We start from the raw sequence: 7,774 nt of genomic DNA, 5'->3' as shown, positions 1-7,774 counted from the left end.
ATGTTGTACGTGCCTCGAGGTTGCCACAGAAATTAAGCACATAGGTGTAAAGAAATGCCAGTCAGCCTCTCCATGGCTTCTTCAGTCCAGCTCCTGGCAGTGTGCTGGCAAGGCCCGGGCCCAGGAATGCTGTGCCCATCTGTCAACACAGAGCTGCCTTCCCTGGCAGATGCCACAGAAAGGATTTTTGTAACCTGGCCCTGGGTGGATTTCATAACCTGGCCTGGCAGGACTAGGGCTGTGAGATTATGTGGTGGGATAATATGGAGCTGCATGAATCTGTGCATCCACATAAGTGTGTATATCCCATCATGATGGCAAGCAAAAGTTTGCTTCTTGAGCTATAATGCAACATCTACCTGCACTCATCTTTACTGTCCTGCGCTCTCCTCCCCCTCTCATGTCTCCTCCACCACTCCTGATCCGCTCTGATATTTATAATGAATGGTGTTCTCTATGTGGGGCCTGAATATGTGTGGTGGACCCAAGGGAGCACCACCTGAGTGATGATTCTGTCTGTCCAAGTCTCTCTCACTACCTCTCTCTCTCTCTCTGTGTATCACACACACACTCACACACACATGCCTGACCTGCTGGGAACACAGGGTCTCGCTGTATCAGGCCTCTGTGGCAGGGGCAATTAGAAAGGTCCAGACGGAGCACAGGCTCTCTTCTCATACTGTCCCCATTAGAGAGTGAGAGACAGGCAGTGAGGACGGACAGGAAGAGGACACACAATAACAGTCTCTCTCCCACACACACACAGACACACACAATGTCCATATAGTAATCTTATGCCTCCGCGAGCTTACTGCGGTGACTTGGTGTCTCAGTGTGCACACTTACAAGCACTTAAAGTGTGTTATAATTAGCCATTTCTTAAAATTCCTCTGCTCTGTTTCAACCTGTTTCTTACTGAGGGCCCAAGATATGGGTCAAGCCATCATGTGGGTGCCCCTGACGCCCCACCGTCAAATGCTGAAAATAATGGGCCAGAGTTGGACCAAGCGCCGTCCAGCAGAACGTCTCCCAGCCAGGATCTGTGTGCCAGGATGACGACACAATGATCGAAGCTCTAAACGCTGCAGAACCTGCCACACAATTAGAGGTGATGAAAATGGACCTAGAGAAAGTGAATGATGTGTTTATGTGCTTTAGCACAGGAAGCAGCCATGAAGATGCCAAGGACTTGGTGGCCTCCGTGGCAATATATTATGTATGTCACTGCTGAGTGTGTGTGTGTGTGTGTGTGTGTGTGTGTGTGTGTGTGTGTGTGTTTAAGTATCTGTCAGGACCTGATGGGTGGCAGAAGGCTCGTACTCCACCACAGACATGCACAGAGACCAGTGCTCTTTTCCCTTTGTCTCCACATGAATTATCCATTGAGCCAAGTGTGGAAATCAAGCTGTGCCAGCAAGCCTTATTACAATGTTGGTCATTTAGCCTATTAGCAATGCTCTTACCTCATTTCTTGGTCAACTCCAGTTGCATGGAAAACAAAGCAGTCAGCATGTTAAATGGGCTCAGGGAGGGCCGGGCGAATTAAGGGCCATAAAGCAATGGCAGCTGATACAGCACAAGCAGCCTTGCAGTGAGATGCTGCAAACCTCAGGGTGTGATCAGTCCTGGGTCACCCCAGGACTCTGGTATGGAGCGCTCACGATGATGAAAACTAATATTTAAAGAGTGGATGAAGCAGTAGACTGAGTTACACTGTGCATTTACAAATACACACAGCATTAGGGAAATTATATAGCTTCTAATAAGACACTTAAGTATAATTTAGGGATGAAAAAGTACAGTGAACAGATAAGAAAAAACACACTAGAGTGGGTGTGTGCACAAACTTGGCTTGAAAATGGAAAAAAATATCTGTTTTCTTCAATCTGAATATAACTTTAGGATATGAGAAAACATCTAATGATGTTTATTTAATCCACAAGTCAGCATGAGTGCATGAGATGAGGGTATTAATCTTGGTGGGAGAGTCAGTGAAGCACAGTGTGATGCTGCCTCCCTGTGGCTGATTTTCATGCAACAGAACTCATGCAGAGTGATAGCAGCAGGTCAGTGTTGTTTCGCTAGATGAGTGAAAAGTGTCACTATACTAGCTAGACAATAGTTAACAACTGGAGATCAAGAGCAGAGATTAAAACAGGACAAAAGAAATAAAACTTCTTTCTTACAATGGCACCAAAGTGATACAACATCACCTACGAAACTACTTCACATAACTGGACTAATTTAAGAAAGATTTTCACAAGTTTTACAAATAAAAGTTTACTTCTAATCTCCAGTGTATCATAGCAAATAATTCACTTGATGTCAGGAGTGTTATCTCAGATTTTAGCTTAAACTAATTTTTAAAAAAGACTTATTTTGGGGATTTTTAGCCTAAGACGAGGGGGAATCACATGCAGCAAATGGTTCATCCAGCCAGGAATCAAACACATTTAGAACTTTTAGCTGACAGTAGTACAGTTTGAAGTTTGTTTGTCACATACACATTCCATGTTTAGTGAAATGCAATAGATGCAATGTGCTCCTGAGGTTGTGTTGAAAGACTACAGGAAAAAAATACATAGATTGGCCAAAAAAAAAAAGGAAAAAAAAGTGCAGCAGATATAAAGAATTTGTTGAAGACAATGTGTTGGAAAGGTCTTGAGTTTGAGGTTTTTCATCTTGAGGGCTGAAGGAAAGAAGCTTTTTCTGAGCATTTCTGTGTTGAACTGTGCAGAGGCATTTGCAGAAAAATGCAATATTCTGTTGCTGGCGTGGTTTGAATCCAGCACTGTCCTGTTTGCTAGGATTCTTGTCTTTCACAAATCTTCCAACGTTCTGAAAGTGCAGTACTAAACGGCTGGACTCTTACTTTGAAATCCCTTTAGTATGTGCTGTCTGCATGTCAACAGAGCACAATCTGTTCCTTAAAATCTATTCATCGGCTACAACACCGTATCCCACTACTGACCTCAAACATCAGCTGTGAAGGGCCGTAGACAAAACTAAATTAAGCGCAGTGTAAGATCCATCCTCTGGTGTCCCCCGAGAGCCCTAACATCACCTTGAACTCCGCAGAAGATTGTGTGAAGCCTTGCCAAGCCTCTGAACATGACCTGGGGAGTGTGTGTGGGCAGGAGGAGGCAGAGGATGGAGGGGAGATGAAGGGGATGCTGCTCCCGACAAGACAAACGATGCACAGACAGAAGCCACTTGACATTGCTGCCATATTCAGCTAGTTTCCAGCTACGACAACCTGACTCCAGATCAGCGGATGCTTGTGGTTATGCCACTTGATAAAGGAGACAGTGCTGACCCCCGAATGAACTTTGCCACAACAGGACACTAGATTATAATTCTCTTATTAAACAACACTTCTTTAGCATAATGAAGAAAGCAAATGGAATCAAATTGGAGCTTGGGTGTTTTCCTCCAGCTGCCACATGGGGGTATTGTAGCTCAAAAGAGACTAGTGACCGAAGCAAAGATGCGACTCTTAGTAAACCACAGTCATATTCAATTCCATTCAGTTCGATATGGTGAGAAACGTCCAGAGACACAGCATGAGAGTGCAGTTGCCAACATCTGACCTTGGACTGGAAGCAAATTGGACTGTATCACCCCATTAACTGATCCATGTGGGGATGAGGAAGGACACTGGGAAATATAATATGTAATGAACTCTTGAAAAGAAAAAGATGGAAAAACAGGTGGTGATTGGAATTTCCACTGCTGGGCCACACAAGAACTGGGAGGACTGAATCAAATAAATGAGATGAAACTCCCCTCATTTAAGTTTAAATCCACTCATCATTTATGTTAACTTTGAATTTGAAAACTTATTTTGTGTGGCTGATTAGGTTGATTTTAAAATTTAGGACAATTTCTGTGCAGAAAAAAAAAGATATTTAAAAATGTGTAGATTCTTCCATCATTTACTGTATACTCAACAGAATAGTATTTGTGTACAGATTTAATAAAAAAATTAAGATTTTCGCATAGAATGCCCTTATTTTAATTTTTATGTATGTTCAGTAATTTTTTTTGTGAAACCTGAGACAGAAAGCAGCATTTCATTGGTCCACACATTTGCCCTCTATATGAAATTAATAGATTTCTGCTGAACAAAATGTCCTCATAATTATATAAATTTGTCTTTGCACATTTGTTGTGGGATTTTAATTTCAGTTTAACAGTTTTATTGTTGCAGGACCAGGATTCTTCCCTTTGTCTTCATTAAAATTTTCCAATTAACGGAAATTTTTATGTCGAGAAAATAAGACAAATTTGAACAGACTGGAGCGAGATGATGGAAAACAATCTTTCAAAACTCCCCAAAGTTATTAGCAGTAAAAATAGAATGGTTAGAACAGTAATATTTTCTGTTATCTAAATTCTTTGTAGTTGCTCTCTTCAGATGGTCGTAGCCCGACTCTCCTCTAACACATCACTGAAGTTTATAGTATTTACAGATTTCAGGGTCTTACTTTTCATAACTCTGTATCTACTGGTGTGTTCTGAGAGCCTTGCTGACTGATCAAGCTTCCAATTTAAAGACATTATGAAACAGGGTTTTCTTTTAATGTCTGTGGAGGAACTCACTTTTTTCCCCTGAATTTGTAGTTATTGATGTTTTTACATGCATGCACATATTCTGTATATTTAAGTATGGTACTGTTCAAAAGTTTCAGGCACTTCAAAAATTATTGCATGGATTGTTTAATATTGTTTATGTCTCACAAAGTGCAGTAAACAGAAAAAAATTAATAAATCAGTATCAGTTACTGATATTTACAATAGCACCAGTTTGTTACACTTGTGGACAGTTTTTTTAATTTTTATTTTTGTTTTTTGCACGTATGTTTTTCTAGACATGTTGAAGAACCTGCTGCTGGGCCTCTGTAGATTTAGGTTGTCTCACATGTTTCTGTCTCTTCATATAATCACAGACAGACTCTACAATGATGAGCTCAGGGCCCTGTAGGGGATATAACCATCTGTTGCAGGACTCTATGCTCTTTATGTCTTTGGTTGTATGTTTGGATTGTTGCAATGCTGCAGGCTGAATTTGGGACCAATCTGATGTCTCCCTACTGGTAACCTGAACGTGTGAAAAGGCCTAAAACTTGCACTGTACTGTATTTTTGTACACTTGGGATTGTATATGTGTCTCTGTGCAAAGACATATACGCAAAAATGTGTCAAAATGCTCTTGTATATGTGAATTTTATGAAAATATTTACATTCATTGGTTATTCTATCACAATTCTTTTCTAATGTTTTGAACATTTTGTTTTTTATTGAATCAATCACTAGCCATGTATGTATGTGTATATATATATATATATATATATATATATATATATATATATATATATATATATATATACATATATATATATATATATATATATATATATATATATATATATATATATATATATACATACATACATACATACATACATACATACATACATACACACATATACATACATACCTAATATATACATACACATATAGGTGTAGGTGTGTGTGTGTGTGTGTGTGTGTGTGTGTGTGTGTGTGTGTGTGTGTGTGTGTGTGTGTGTGTGTGTGTGTGTGTGTGTGTGTGTGTGTGTGTGTATATATATACACACACACAAATTACTTTGGAATTCAACATTGTATAATAAAATATAGTACAGTCCATAAATCAAACAAGCCAGCAGTACATTAAACAGTTCCAATGACCTGCAGCTGAAGGAGCTAACATACAAATAAACATCCATAATTCAACATTCTTGAGAATCATTTCTTTATAGTTGCCCCTGCAAAGTTTAAATGCAGGAACTGTGATGCTGATAGATCTAGTCTCTCCACCTCTGCAACTCTGTCACATTTTTAACAATGAGGCAAACCAGGTTTGAGGAGAAAGTGACATTCCTAACCCGATTATATCTTAATGATATACCTAAATGGGTCTAATTGTCGCGCATTTAGTGGATCTAAATCACTAAGATGCCTCCAGCACAAATAATACCCTTACCCCCTCTCACATACACATTAGGTGAGACTCCTCACTCCAGCACGCAGCCCTTAAAAATATCCACACGTTCGTGCAGCGGAAGTTTTTAAGCAACCTTATCTGAAGCTTTATCTGAGTTGGAGATGTGCTGCAGAAAGACGGGTCAAAGGGGACCGCAGAGACGAAGCATTAGGGATATGAAACACATGCCAGACCTGTCATGTTCAATTTACAGTTGACACAGTACGTTCGTATCCAGTGGAGCTGATGGTTTGGTGCAGTTTGTCAGGATATGACACATTTCTTTAGATTTTCTTTTTGCAATCATTGACAGCCAACTGGAGAAACGCTGCACTCAAGCAGCGCAGGGGCAGCGAAAATCAATCTTGATCAAAACATTTTCCCATGTCTTCTGTTTCCCCACTGTGCGTTTACTTTATTTCTCCAATTATTACAGCAAGAGCAGGGCCAGTGTTGACTTTCACTGCGTCCGAGAAAGATTTTACGGCCATTCATCAGCTCGCGAGGCGCACAAATAGTCTTTAAAACTATAAACACAATCGCTGGGTCGGAGACAGGGGGACCCATTTACCCCGTGGCTGCGCTAAACGCTGAAGATAAAACAAACGATAATACTGTCTGTCTCCTGTGACCGTCTCCACAGGCATTAATAGCAGGTTTAGTGCCAACGGTGAGAGGGGAAACGCACGGAGGTCATGCGTCATTACGCACAGATGTCTCCATTTCAGTGCTGTCAATTAAACACGTGCGCATTACTCTTCATAAATTATCTATTATTATTATTTATTGATTTACGCTACAAGTTAATACACCTGAATTTGATATTAAATAGATTAAATGTGTCGCATAAAGTTGCCTCAGTAGATAAAGGCACACCTTGAATAAAAAAATAACTCCCTTCAATGGCAAAATGAAATCTCAAGCGCAAAAAAAAAAAAAAAAAAAAAAAAATGGCACAGTTGTATTGCCTAAGAAAAAAAGTGTCACAGATGACACTTATTTAGGATAACCTGGCCCGCAGCGTGGGTGGGAGTGTGTGTGCTCAGATTTGTTGTCATCTGTTATCATGCCCTGATAAGGCAGACAGCGGCTCCAGAATCTCTTGGAGGCAGACAGCAGAGTGTGTCACTCCCGGTTTCAGGTTCCGTGTTCAGGGACCCAACCTGTTGTCTGCTGCCCCTCTTTCTTGACGCTTGTCTGCTCCGTTTCCCCTTTGGATGAGGGGCTGGCAGACACCCCAAACATAACGCACACAAGATCAGACTTTTCAACTCCATGTTAATTCCTCCTCTTTCTGACCTAAAAAAAACAAGTTTGGCTTCTTAGTGGCTGTTATATCATTTTGACGTGCACTATGTTAGATAAATTATTTCTCTTGGTACTTGAGGACGTGTATAAACATCCGAGCAAATGCCGGACTGGAACTGGAAAGGCGCCTGTTCTGCGCGTAATGACTGCAAAACTCTAAACTATGCAACAAGTCACTGAATTTTTAAGCTTTATCTAATAATCCCATTATTTCCAGGGCAATTTATTTTCGGAAGAGAATACCAGCGTAAAGGCTGGTTAAAGTTGAATATATTTGCAGAACATTGAGATAAACGAGTAGGCCCATGCGCAACATCAGGCCTAACATGTACCAGGCATATCTGCGCGTCATTAAATGGGAGTACCACTGGCTCAGCGTCCCTCTGGTTCCTCTCTCACCCCCTTTTCTTCCCTCCTCCCCCTGCGTCACCGACAGGA

Source organism: Amphiprion ocellaris, chromosome 13 (assembly GCF_022539595.1).
Source record: "Amphiprion ocellaris isolate individual 3 ecotype Okinawa chromosome 13, ASM2253959v1, whole genome shotgun sequence".
Classification (NCBI taxonomy): domain Eukaryota; kingdom Metazoa; phylum Chordata; class Actinopteri; family Pomacentridae; genus Amphiprion; species Amphiprion ocellaris.
This window is presented reverse-complemented; position numbering follows the sequence as displayed.